Source organism: Sus scrofa, chromosome 5 (genome assembly GCF_000003025.6).
Source record: "Sus scrofa isolate TJ Tabasco breed Duroc chromosome 5, Sscrofa11.1, whole genome shotgun sequence".
NCBI classification, from domain to species: domain Eukaryota; kingdom Metazoa; phylum Chordata; class Mammalia; order Artiodactyla; family Suidae; genus Sus; species Sus scrofa.
In genome coordinates, this window is record NC_010447.5 from 91,473,337 (window position 1) to 91,487,507 (window position 14,171).

The window sequence follows — 14,171 nt, forward strand, 5'->3', positions numbered from 1 at the left end:
ATACAGAACACTGTGGTCAGACTAGGAAGTAGATTTGCACTTAAAAATGTTTCAACAGTTGGACCAAGCCAAGCTCCTTCATACCCCAAAGAAGAAAGACTTCAAACTCAAGTGAAAGCATTAGTTTCCAGTCATTCTGACAGAATGGCAAAATCAACAATAAGTTGCAATGAGTCTAGGGGCTGTTCTGCCTTCTTTGGTCAGTATGGTTACTGTCATCTTTTTGGAGCTCTGTCAAAAGTGATGCTCCCTAACTCCCAGGGGAAAAGTTGGCAAGACGTACCCACGTCTGTCCACATTTATGAAACCAAGAGCTTATACTATAGACTATACTATTGGGGGAGGGGGTGAAGGGAAACAGCATCTCTCAATTTAAATTTTTTGGGTGAATTAAAAAAAAACAAAGGAGAATTCATATTTGATAAATGAAGAGGGATAAAAGTGTACATCTTTTATTTCATTTTATGTGTGATTTATTTTAACAAACTTTCTATACTGATTTTTAACTTAGATTTTCCAACTCATATGTTTATATTAACTTGCAAAATAAATATGCTTTCAATTTAGTTTTAATATGGAAGTCATAGGCATTTGATCAATATTAAATGAATATTGAAAACATATTTACCTAGAATCAAAAATATGAGGTACCACAAAGGAAGGAAGTATAGTTTTTGCCATTAATCATTTAAAAATATCTGATAGTTGTGCTGCCCGCTGGGTCTTTTGGATCAATGAAATCTTTTTTACCATAATAATGAGTGTACTAGGATTCGGCCTGTTCAGCTGCCATGGTAGAGAATTTTACAACAGGAAGGACTGACTAACATGTTTCATTTCAGGAAGAAAAAAAAAAAATCTTTCTTTCTAAAATCCTTGTTTACTGTGATTTTGATATGAACAATGTTATAAAAGTCCTGGGGCAATCATTTTCTTTTTTCTTTCTTTCTTTTTTTTTTCTTTTTTTTTTTTTTTTTGTGTGTGTCTTTATAGGGCTGCACCCATGGCATATGGAGGTTCCCAGGCTAGGGGTCTAATCAGAGCTGTAGCTGCCAGCCTACGCCAGAGCCACAGCAACACCAGATCTGAGCCGCATCTGCGACCTACACCACAGCTCACGGCAATGCCGGATCCTTAACCCACTGAGCGAGGCCAGGATGGAACCCGCAACATCATGGTTCCTAGTCAGATTCATTTCTGCTGCACCACGACGGGAACTCCGGGGCAATCATTTTCATTGGAAAGATACATCCAGGTGCTCCAAAGCGTAACGTTAAGCAATTAATGTCGAAAGAACTAGCATTTCAGAGCATGTGGTAGTTAATTTTACGTCAACTGAGGTAGCCTATGATACCCAGCTATTCATTCAAACATTAATGTTGGTGTTGGTGTGAAGGTTTTTGGTAACGTGATTAGTTTCACAGGCATTTGACTTTAAGTAAAGATTATCTTTGATCATTTGTGTGGGCCTGATCCAATCAGCTAAAAAATCTCTAAAAAAGAATTGAGATTTCACTGAAAGAGGAAATTTCACCTGTGACTTCTGTTTCTGCTCCTGCTCTAGTTTCTAGACTGTCATACTGGTTTTGGACTTGCCTACTAGCTAATCACATAAGCCTAATCCTTATAATAAATCGTATGGATCATACATGAATATAAATATATATATATATTCATACAAACATAGATACACACATTCACATACTATGTGTGTGTTTATTTGTGTTTTAAGTTAGAGGATTTCATGCCTAATTGTAAAATATATGTACTTCTTTTTTTGTTGAACGGTAATCGCACAAGTATATTTGTGTGTGGTGTGTGTGTGAGTGTGTGTGTGTGTGTGTGTGTGTGTGTGTGTGTCCCACCAGTTCTGTTCCTCTGGAGGAAGCTTGATTGTTACAGAGAACATCCTATGCTCTGTCCAGCACTTGCTTCCCCAGATGCATTTCCTGGTCATCCTAAAGTTCAGACCTTCCCTTTCCCGTCATTATCTTGTACAGCATCATGCTTCTTTTCTTGACAAAATTTATAGCAATCTGCAGATTTTTTTTAAATTGTTTAATTCTTTAACTGCCTTTCTATACTAAAATAAGATTCTCTGAGTTTAGACACCCTTTTCTCAAATGATGTGTCTTTTAGACTTAACATAGTGCCTGGCTTATAGTAGGTGCTCATTTTGTTGGATGAATGAAAATAAATGAATGATCTTAATCCTTGTAAAGCCTCTGTAATGTGAGGTCTATTATCCTCATTTTACAAACCTCAGAAAAATTGATTTACCTCAAGTCACACAACTAGTAAGTGGGAATCTGAGATTTAAACCCATAATTGTTCTATTTCCAAATCCATTCTAGTTCTTTACTTAAAACTGACTGATTTGGCTTTTTATTAAACTTAGCAATTACAGTGTCAGCTCTCAGTTAAGCACTGTGGAGAACACGAGAAGGAATTACACACAGTATGATCAGATATACAGTTAGCTCTATTGCTTAGCCATAGGCACATCTACCAATGGAACAGTTGCTTCAGGGGTACTCTGCTGAAGAATTGGGAAGAGGCCACAGAGCTAAGTATGCCATTCAGATGGGCCTTGAGTGCTGGTGTTGGAATTGTGAAAACACAATTTTAACACAAGCAGCAACATTGGCAGAGACACAAGCAGTTGCAGGTTTTGAATGAGCAGTGGTGACAATTTAAGTCACTTTAGAGTGGAAGGTCTGTAAGTGGTTGGGAATAGGTAGGAGACCGTGAATGAAAAGGACTTGAAGTCTGGACTTAATCCTATATATTGTTGTAGCAACCATACTGGGCCATGTTTTGTTCCATTTTTAAAATGTAAACTGTGATTTTTAGATTGTCAGCAAGTTTGTTTTTTGAAAGTGGAGACATTAATAGCTGAGTAGAAGAAATCTCTCACTGGGGAGAGTTAATGTGTTATTCCAGACCCCTAAAAACAAATACCAACATTCAATTCAGTTTGCAAGGATTTTATTAGGGAACATAACTGTGTGACAGAAAATGGAGAAGTAGCTAGAAGAGAATAGGAGACGTGTCTAAAGACACTGCTGATCTGACCCCTAGAGAAGAGTGGGAGGAAAAATTGATTAGATTGCCAAAGCACCTTAAACTCCCCTACAGCGTAAGGAATGTTCATCCAGGCTATCAAGAGTCCTCGAGTGAAAGTTGACTGTCCCCAAAGTTCCTTGTCTCCAGGAGGGGTCTGCCTCTGGTCTCCCCATGATGCTCAGTGATTGGGTGTGGCCAGTGGGAGGTTTTGGCACAGCATCTGGGCCCTTGGTCATTGGTGCTGCCTATAGCTGGAGGTATATGAATCACAGTTTTTAGTTACACACTTCAGCAAGGCTGTGCCCTAGAGAATTAAAGATTTATCTTTTTTTGTGCTAATTAGGACTTCAGACTATAGTCTCCCTGAAAATTATTATTAGGTTTAGGGACATGTGGGTGGCTTTGGATACAATTATTTTTCAACAAATCTAAAATTATTTCACAATTAGACACAAAGTCATCTAAATGTGAACAGTTGAGGTTAAGTTGCCATTTAAATATCTATAGCTCAGATGGCAAGAAAAACACATGAAAACATGTTCAGCATCAGTAATTATTAGAGAAATGCAAATCAGAACTACCATGAGGTACCACCTTACAGCATCCAGAATGGCCATCATGAAAAAGTCTACAAATAATAAATGCTAGAGAGGGTCTGGAGAAAAGGGACCCCTCTCACAGTGTTGGTGGAAATGTATATTGATGCAACCACTATAGAAAACAGTATGGAGATTCTTTAAAAAACTAAAAATAGAATTACCATTTGGGGGGAGTTCCTGTCGTGGCACAGTGGTTAACGAGTCCGACTAGGAACCATGAGGTTGCGGGTCCAGTCCCTGCCCTTGCTCAGTGGGTTAACGATCCGGCGTTGCCGTGAGCTGTGGTGTAGGTTGCAGACGCGGCTCGGATCCTGCGTTGCTGTGGCTCTGGCGTAGGGCGGTGGCTACAGCTCCGATTCAACCCCTAGCCTGGGCACCTCCATATGCCGCGGGAGCGGCCCAAGAAATAACAAAAAAAAAGACCAAAAAAAAAAAAAAAAAAAAGAATTACCATTTGATCCAACAATCCCACTTCTGGGCATCTATCCAGAGAAAACCATGACTCTAAAAGATACATGTACCCAAGTGTTCATTGCAGCAGTATAAACAATAGCCAAGACATGGAAGCAACCTAAATGTCTATTGACAGAGGAGTGAATAAAGAAGATGTGGCATATATATACAATGGAATATTACTCAGCCATCAAAAAGGAGTGGAATAATGGCATTTACAGCAACATGGATGGACCTAGAAATTATCATGCTAAGTGAAGTTAGTCAGATAGTGAGACACAAATGTCACATGATATTGCTTGTATGCGGAATCTAAAAAAAGGATACAGTGAACTTATTTGCAGAACAAAAACTGACTCACAGGCTTTGAAAGACTTATAGGAGGAGACAGGTTGGAGGGGGATAGGCTGGGGGTTTGGGACAGAAATGTAAAATGTGATGATGGTTGTACAATTATGAATATAATAAAATAAAATTCATAAAAAATGGCTATAGCTGAAGATACATTGCTTCTATTTTAAAAGGAAAACCTGAGCTGGCACATAATACTCTAGGATAGAAGGAAAAGTAGAGAGCTAAAACTTACTGAGGACTATGCGCTTATGAAAATAAGTATTTTTATATTAATCATTAATTTTATACAAATTTTACCACTGTAGAAACTGAGGCCTTGCAAGCCTCACACAGCTACAAAGTCAATAAAGTTTGTATCCATATTTCGGTTCCATGCTGCTTTTTCCTTTTCTAAGACTTTAACTTTTTTTAGAGCAGTTTTCGTTTTACAGCAAAATTGAAAAGAAGGTACAGAGATTCTCCATATAGCCCTTCACTCCACACATGTATAGCCTCCCCCATAATTGACATCATCCACTAGAGTGTTAACGTTGGTTAAAATTGATGAACATAACACTGGCACATCATAATCACTTCAAGTCCATCCTTTTCATCAGGGTTTACCCTTAGTGTTGTACTTCTGTGGCTTTGGATAAATGAATAATGACTTACGTCTAATATTATGGTAACATAGGGAAATTGTTGATAGGCCTTAACATTTTCATCTCCCCTCCATACCCCTAGAAACCTCTGATCTTTTTCTTGTCGCCTTCATTTTGTCTTCCTCAGAATGTCATATCATTAGAATCATACAGTGTATAGATGGGCTTCTTCCACTTAGCAATATTCATTTAAGTTTCCTCCATGTATTTTCATAATCTGATAGCTCATTTCTTTTTCATGCTTGGTAATATTCAGGTTTTGGTTTTATCACAGTTTATTTAGCTACTGAATCACATTTTCTATTTAAAGCGAGTTTCTCATAGCATATAGTGGTTGTTGTTTTTTGATCCATTCTGACAATCTCTGTCTTTTATTTGGTGCATTTAGAATATTGGCATTCAAAGTAATTGTTGACATAGATTACTATCCACCATATCTGTTATTATTTTCCCGTTGTTGCCCTCATTATTTTGTTTCTAATTTTGTCTTCCACTTTCTCTTTTTGGTTTTAATTGAGCATTTTATATGATTTCATGTTGTCCTTTCTTAGTATATTAGTTATACTTATCATTTTTTGTTTCTAGAGGTTTCTCTAGGGTTTGCAATAGAGATTTACAGCTAATCCAAGTCCATGTTAAAATAACACCACACCACTTCATGAGTAGTGTGAGTACTTTGTAATTACAAAGTAACTCTAATTCCTTAATTCCTTCCTCCTGTTCCTTGTAGCATTGCTATTATTCATTTCACTTATATATGAGCATATATATATTATATACATAAGCATCCATAATCAAATACATTGTAGTATTATTCTTTTTAACAAATGGTTATCTGTCAGATAAAGAAAAATAAAAGTTTCACTTTACTTTCACTTATTCTTTCTTTGATGCTCTTTCTTACTTTATGTAGATCTGAGTTTCTGACCTATATTATTGTCCTTCTTGCCAAAAAAATTTCTTTTAACATTTATTGCAGTGCAGGTCTACTGATGAAAAATTCTCTGTTTTGGTTTGCTTGAAAAATTTTTATTTGGGGAGTTCCCGTCGTGGCGCAGTGGTTAACGAATCCGACTAGGAACCATGAGGTTGCAGGTTCGATCCCTGCCCTTGCTCAGTGGGTTAACGATCCGGCGTTGCCGTGAGCTGTGATGTAGGTTGCAGACGCGGCTCGGATCCCGCGTTGCTGTGGCCCTGGAGTAGGTCAGTGGCTACAGCTCCGATTAGACCCCTAGCCTGGGAACCTCCATATGCCGCAGGAGCAGCCCAAGAAATAGCAAAAAAAAAAAAAAAAAAAAAAAAATTTTTATTTGTTTCACTTATGAAGGATAATTTTGCAGGGTGCAGAATTCAATGTTGGTATTGTTTTTCCACTGAACATTTTAAATTTTCACTTCCCTCTATTATTGTGTGCATGATTTCTGAGGATAAGTCACATGTAATTTTTAATCTTTGTCCCTCTATTTGTAAGGTAACAGTTCCCCAATTCTGGCTTCTTTCAGGATTTTTCTGCATGTTCAATTTTTGTAATTTGAAAACTAATGCCTAGATATAATTTTGTTTTGTTTTTTAATATTTATCCTGCTTGGAGCTCTGAGCTCCCTGGATCTGTTCTTTGGTGTCAGGCATTAATTTGAAGAAATTCTCAGAGTTTTTTTTTCAAGTATTTCTTCTTTCTTTCTTCTCCTGGTACTTGCATTATGCATATTGTATACCTTTTGTAGTTGTCCCAGTACTTGAGTATTAGGTTTTTGGTTTTTTTGTTTGTTTGTTTGTTTTTTCAGTCTCTGTGTTCTGTTTGCTTTTCAGGTTTTGAGAATTCTATTGATGTAGCCTTTGGCCCAGAGATTCTTTCCTTAGCTGTGTCCAATCTACTAATAAGCCCATTAGAGGGACTTTTCACTTCTGTTACAGTCTTTTATCTCTAGTATTTCTTTTTGGTTTTATTTCTTAGGATTTCCATCTCCGTTTCCATTCCCTATCCATTCTTTATGTTATTTATCCTTTAGAGCCCTTAGCATATTAATCAAAAATATTTAAATTTCTAGTCTGATAATTCCAACATTCTTGCCATGTCTGATTCCATGCTTGTTCTGTCTCTTTAAATTATGGTTTGTTTTGTTTTGCTTTTTTGTTTTTTTGTTTTGTTTTTTTTTTACTTCTGGTGACACTTGTAATTTTTTCTTCATGGCAGACATAATGTGCTGGGTAAAAAGAACTACTATAAAAAGGTCTTTAGTTATGTGGTAGCGATATGTTGAAATGGGGAAAAAATTTTACTGTCTTATGATTAAGTCCCAGTCATTTAGTGAGTCTATGCTTCTGAATTGTGAACCTCACAAGAGTTTCCCAGGTTTTTTCCTCTCCTAGCTTGGTAAGCAAGGTGGCAAAAGTGACTACTTGGCCTTTTCATTTGTCATCTAGTAATCAGACAAGTTTTTACTGCTGACTTCCTGTGTGTAAGTTACTGTGCTAGGAGCTCGGAACATTTCAGTAAGTAAGCTAGACGTAGCCCCTGCTTTCACAGACCCTACTTTTAAATGACAGGGTAGCAGTCGCACTTGCCAAAACTAGCCACATTGCAGTAGCCAGTATGAATGTTTGGAGAATCCTGATAAGAGTCTTTATTATTGAATAGGGTCTCCTATCATTCCCTGCTCTTACATATACACACACCCCTAAAAATGATTCTCCAGCTGTCAGAATTGTCTTTCTCACTGCATCTGACTTTAAAAACCATTATCTGCCCATTAACTCCAGACACCAGAGCATGACATAGTCCTTTTCTATGTGGTTTAGCCTGATACTCTACCCATATCTCTGGTCATTCCCCACCCACCTTAAACAGATATACCTTATTGTATTGCACTTTGCTCTGTTGTACTTCACAGATACTGTGCTTTTTACAAATTGGAAATGTGTGGCAACCCTGCATTGAACAATTCCATTTGCATGGTTTGGTTTTCCCAATAGCATTTGCTCCCTTATGTCTCTGGGTCATGTTTTGTTAATTACTGCAATATTTCAAACTTTTTCATCATCATTATATTTGAATGGTGACCTGTGATTAGTGATCTTTTATGTTTTATTGCAAAAAGATTACGATTTGTTTAAGGCTCATGTTGCCAAAACTCAGCCTCTGTCCACCAGTGTCAAATGGCAATGAGGAGACAGTGTTTTGGGTGAAGGAAAAAAAAAAATAGCTTTATTGCTTTGCCAGGCCATTAAGGCTAATGCCCTAAATACTGTGCCCTCCCTTGGGAGAGATTAGGAAAAGGTTTTATACCTTGGAGTAAAGGATGGGGCCACAAATAAGGGTCAGGGTAGATGTAAGCTTTCGTTCTTCTTGAAAGTTATGTTTAGTGGCCCCAGTACTGGTTCTGGTGGTTCTCCTCTTTGGATTTAATTTGTAGGGGGTTTTAGTTCTGCAGAAGAACTCAAAGATATTGTTATGTATGCTCCTTGAAGAGGAACCGCGACCCTGCCCAAGACTGCACTATTGTTTCTGAACTGCTCCTCCCTTGTCTCTGCATTCCCTCCCTTTCCTGAATAGCAGCCGTTTGAACCTACCCCTTAGAACTCAGGGAAGGTCATGGAGGCTGAATTTTATTCCCTAAAAACAAGAAATTGGGGACACAGAAAGGCTTGTGCCCAGGACCACCACAGGGTCCTGCTCAGTTTCACTCAGATGATGGTCAGCATTTTTAGCAACAAGTATCTTTTAATTAAGCTATCTATGTACACTGTTTCTTTACATATACTGTTATTGCACACTTATAGACTACAGTATAGTATGAACATACTTTTATATGTGCTAGGTAACCAGAAAAAAAAATATTTTGTAACTGACTTTATTATGATGTACACTTTATTGTGGTGGTCCAGAACCAAAGCCACAGTATTTCTGAAGTATGCCTGTATTCCAGCCACGCAGAGGTGCTCCAGGTTCTCCCAAAGTATTCCAGTTTTTTGTGTGTGCTCTTTCCCTTGCTCAGAATGCTTTGCTTTCTTTTTCATCAGGCAAATGCTTATTGATCTGTTATAGCCCCATTTAAATGTTTCCTCAAGTAAGAAGTCTATCTTCTCTGCCAGGAAACTGGTAATCCCTCCTCTGGAGTCATGATTTATGTTTACATGTGTTACAAAGAATATTGCATTGTATTGTAATAATTTGCCTAACTACATTTCACCGTTTGTTCCTGTAGGATACCACCTCTTCTTGTTGTGTTGATTTTGAACCTTTAGTAGATAGCAAAGGTCCTGCAAGATGGTAGGGAAGAAATGAATTAATGGTTAGTTGAATTGATATCACTTGAATTAAGACTGTGGTTAAGAAAACTTGGTTTTGATTATTTGTGATGAAAATTAACACCCATCCAGAGATATTATTTAATTAAGAGTACCAGGTTTGCATTTTTGGATGACTAAATATCTAGATGTATAGATTTAATCAGAGTAAGTCACCTCATGAGAGTTGTGTATAGGTCTTAACATTTTGTTAATTCTGACTTGAAGCAAAGACTGGACATTTGAAAATAAAATATGATGAGTCACAAGTGCTTAACATTTTAACATTTCAAATATGATAACGTGATTTACCTCAAATCCCAGATTTGGGCAAAGGTTACCCTAGAGATAAATGAAAGTCCCCACACTCTTCTAAAATAACCAAATGTAGGCCACTCCTGAGGCTGTTTATTTTTACATGATATACAAAGAAAACACTATAATTAAGAATGGTTAAACCCAGCTGTGCTTTGGGTTTATCAAATTTCTCAACAAAGTTTTTGACCATTTGGAGTCTGTGAAGACTAGAGCTTATGTTTCTAAGAATTTTCCCTCAATTTTTAAATCAGTGTTTATTTTAAAAGAAGTACAATCCATATGGTTTTGATTCCTTCACACTTAACTCATCCAAATGCAGTTTTGCAAGAACTATTTGAAGTGAAAAGCTTTTTAAAATTTTTATGAGCTTTTTTGTCTTTTCCCCCCCTCAGAAGAGGAAGTGATACTTTGCCAAGTGTAAACAAAGCTAATCACCAAACTCTTTTATATTCCGAAATAATGAAACCAGATTGGGTGCTGAATTTCACAAAAAGGTCATTTATCCCTGGTGAAATTGTTGTCTAAGCCCCGTACAGAGTCTGCCTTCTCTAAAGCACCACCCAGTGACGCCAGGATTGTACCATCCTGACTTGCAGATCTCCCACAAAACAGCAGCCAACTAGTTGTTACCAGCAGGGTTGACTTATGGTATCTTTATTTTGTCACAGAAGCCACCAAAGTACAATATTAAATGTCATGACAACCCAAACAACTTAGTGATAGGCCATGTGAATGGATAAGCAATGCTGCATTTGTGAATGAGTGACTATTTAGGATTGTCAGACCTGAGTAGAAAATCAAGAAAATAAAAAAAAATTTTAAAAAGCACCTAGAAATTCCCTGGTGGCTCAGTAGGTTAAAGATCCTGTGTTGTCTCTGAAGAGGCTTGGGTCGCTGCTATGGTGCGGTGCTATCCTTGGACCAGGAAGTTTCTGCAAGCCACAGGTGTGACCAAAAAAGAAGAAAAGCACCAAGAAGAACTGTAGACAAACTATAGCCCGTAGACTAAAACTTCATTGTAAATAAAGTTTTATTAGAACACAGTCACACCCATCCCTCCATATATGACCTTTGTTGGCTTTTGTGTTACAATGCGGAGTTGAGTAGCTGTGACAGAAATCATATGGAGGGCAAAGCCTAAAATATTTGTTACCTGGACTTTTACAGAAAAAGATTGCTCCTGATCTAGATGATATTTGGCTTTCAGCTCTGGCCAAAATATAAAACTTCTCTGAATGTCATACTCTCTCTATATATATCAAGAATTAGGAGATATATATACACACACACACATATATATATGTGTGTGTGTGTATATATATATAAAGAAGATATTATTAGAACATATATATGTTATAAATATATGCTTTTTTTCATATAATAGTAAAAAATGAACATTTGCGGAAAATTTCCCAACTTTTAGTTTCTCTATGACCAAACATCTGGGGATTTAAGTATCCATGGTAGAGATCTCTTTAATTAGGTGATTATTTTTTCCTTCTGTTATTACTACAATAGAGAATAATAGTCGTATTTCATAAACCTTATTTTGTGCTAGCACCTATGCTATGCTTTTCTCTATTTAATCCTCACAAAAGCACTTTCCTAAGTTGTTTAACCTCTGGAGATCTGTTCCTTCTGTAAAATGTGGATAATAATATTACTTACCTCATAGGGCTATTTCGAAGAGTAAAGAATTTAATACATACATGATATTTAGGAGAAGGTCTAAGCTCTCTCTCAGCTCCCAGAAGGATTCCCCCAAAAGCCAGTTGAGCCAGTAGAACTCAATTCATTAAACTTAATGCAGTTAAAAGGAGTGCCTTTCTATAGTCTTAGGAGAGTGAAGTCAAGAATGAAAAAAAAAAAAACGTGTAATTTATATATATATATATATATATAATGCATGTATATGTATATATTATACCATGTAAAGATATGTTTATGTGTATATGTGTGTGTGTGTGTGTGTGTGTGTGGTATTAGCATTTGGACTGATGATTTTGGAAAGAGTCTTGCAGAGCAGGTGACTGATAGGGATTAGGCAGTTTATGTTTGTTTCTTTGTTTGTTTGTTTAGTCTTTTTAGGGCCGCACCTGCAGCATATGGAAATTCCCAGGGTAGGGGTTGAATCAGAGCTACAGCTGCTGGCAGCAGCCACAGCCACAGCCATGCAGATCCGAGCCACATCTGTGAGCTACACCACAGCTCATGGCAACGCCAGATCCCTGACCCACTGAGCGAGAACAGGAATTACCCTGAGTCTTCATGGATACTAGTCTGATTCGTTTTTGCTGAGCCACAATGGAAGCTCTGGTTAGGCAGTTTTTGATGAGAGTTATGGATTGGTGGGCACAGTGAAGCAAGGGGCTTGATACACATATTGATGTAGAAGCAGTTAGTCATGTTAAATGAGTTGTTTTAGTTGGTGTATCTTCCAGGAACAATTATTTCCTGGCCCATGTAGCTATATTTTTTCTCCCCATTCTCAGAATTGTTGGCAAAAACGAGAAAATGTGTTGATTTCAGTTTCACACCAGATGTAACTAGGGCTAAATATGTATTAGCAATTTTCATTATTTTTTAAAAATTATCATTATATTATATATGAGACTCAGAAAGACTAGATTATTTTTCCAAGGTCACATAGTCCATTTATCATTATCGCCCACAGTTTGTTCGTATCCAAATGCATTGTTGTAAGTATAGAATTAACAAGGTCTGAACTTTAAGAATCTCATTGCACAAATAAATCTTATTCTTTTTTTAATGATTTTTATTTTATTTTATTTTATTTATTTTGCTTTTCAAGGCCGCACTTGTGGCATATGGAGGTTCCTAGACTAGGGGTCGAATTGGAGCTAGTTGCCGACCTGCACCACAGCCACAGCAACACCATATCCGAGCCACATCTGCGACCTACACCACAGCTCATGGCAACGCCAGTTCCTTAACCCACTGAACAAGGCCAGGGATCAAACCAGCAACCTTATGGTTCCTAGTCAGATTAGTTTCCACTGTGCCACAACGGGAACTCCTAAACCTTTTTCTCTTATAGGAGAATTTTTCTTCTTTAAATTTTAGTATGTAGGTTTTGTATTAGGTTTTGTCTTTGTATTAGTTCAACGGGGATCAGTTAAGTTTGATGGAAATGTTGGTGGTGTGTGAATGATATTGGTAGCAATCGGGGAAGGGAAAGGGTGCTATGGTTATCATCATCAGTTCCCCTCCAAAACAAAACAAATAACAAAATGTCGCTTCGGCAGAGTTGTTCGTCAGACCTATTGCAGTAAGAGTGACATGGCCTGGAAAGTTAGAGTTAGGCCTCAGAAGGGGAGAGGTAGAGAAGGATATCTATCAGGCTTGAGATCTGGTCACCATTGGTTTAAAGTGGCTCTTTCAAGATGCCAAACTGATTGAGATTGGACGAAGTTGGTGACAGAAAACTGGTGAAGCAACAGTTCTGAAGCAGCTCTAGTAAGTAAAATATTGTTCAATAACTGAGCTATTGGCCAGGTGAGCAATCTGTTGTTCTGATAGGAGAGCTGTTTGCCTAGTTGAGCAAACTATTTGCCAAAATTGGTTTATACAAGTTTCCTAAAGCCAAGAGTGAAATTAGTTATTGGCTGTATTCTTATCTTCCTAGGTGAGAACTTTTCTGGAACCAACACTTAAATTGTGTTGACACAGGTGGGCTTAGTTTCCATTCCTAATAATTAAGCTACATGAATGTGGGTGACTTTACTCTTAGATCAGACAGCGATGGATTATACTTGTGCTTATTCTTATTCCCAAGACTATTTCTTTAAAAACAAACAAACAAAAAAACCCCCTCTGGTATATTAATCCTCTAATCTGGTGAGTTGTCTGCAGATTGAAAAATTCAAAAATTTTTAGAATAAACAATGTTACTCAGGCCATCAAGTTAACTTATCGTTGATTAACTTTATCTGCAATATTTGTATAGGATTGTTAATTTGTGGCAACTTTGTTAACACGTCTATCTTATAACATGCAATTCACCTATTCGGTAGAATTTTACTATCTTATAATGTTGTGTCAACTGACCTAAATCACTTTCCAAAGCTAAATGTTCCTTAGTCTTTTCCAATTTGGATATATCTGTGCCTTTATTTACTAATTATTTTTTCGATTTTCTACCTCTTCATGGTAAATTAGTAGGGGATAATTCCATTTTTTTCATGCTGAAGCTGTTTTACTTCTTAGGGTTTCATTTTTACTTACTAAATAAAGAAAGAAAAGAAAAACACTTAATTATATAATCATACCTGAGCAAGCAGATAAAGCCCTGAGATGAACAGCCATAAGGCTCTACTGAGCTACACGTTAAGGAAAAAAGAACGTAATGCATTCTAGGCAGAAGCTAAATAAATATTGTAAGTGAGAGAGGAAGAAAGAGAGGAGAGAGGTAAGTAGAACTTTTTAAACTATT

The 14,171-nt window shown here is 37.1% G+C and overlaps 1 long non-coding RNA gene across 3 annotated transcripts in view; it reads left to right on the top strand.

Annotated features, from left to right (window-relative positions):
- LOC102159901 overlaps positions 1-14,171 on the top strand; it is a 139,785-nt gene that overhangs the window by 51,222 nt on the left and 74,392 nt on the right. The gene's annotated exons all lie outside the window — the stretch shown is intronic.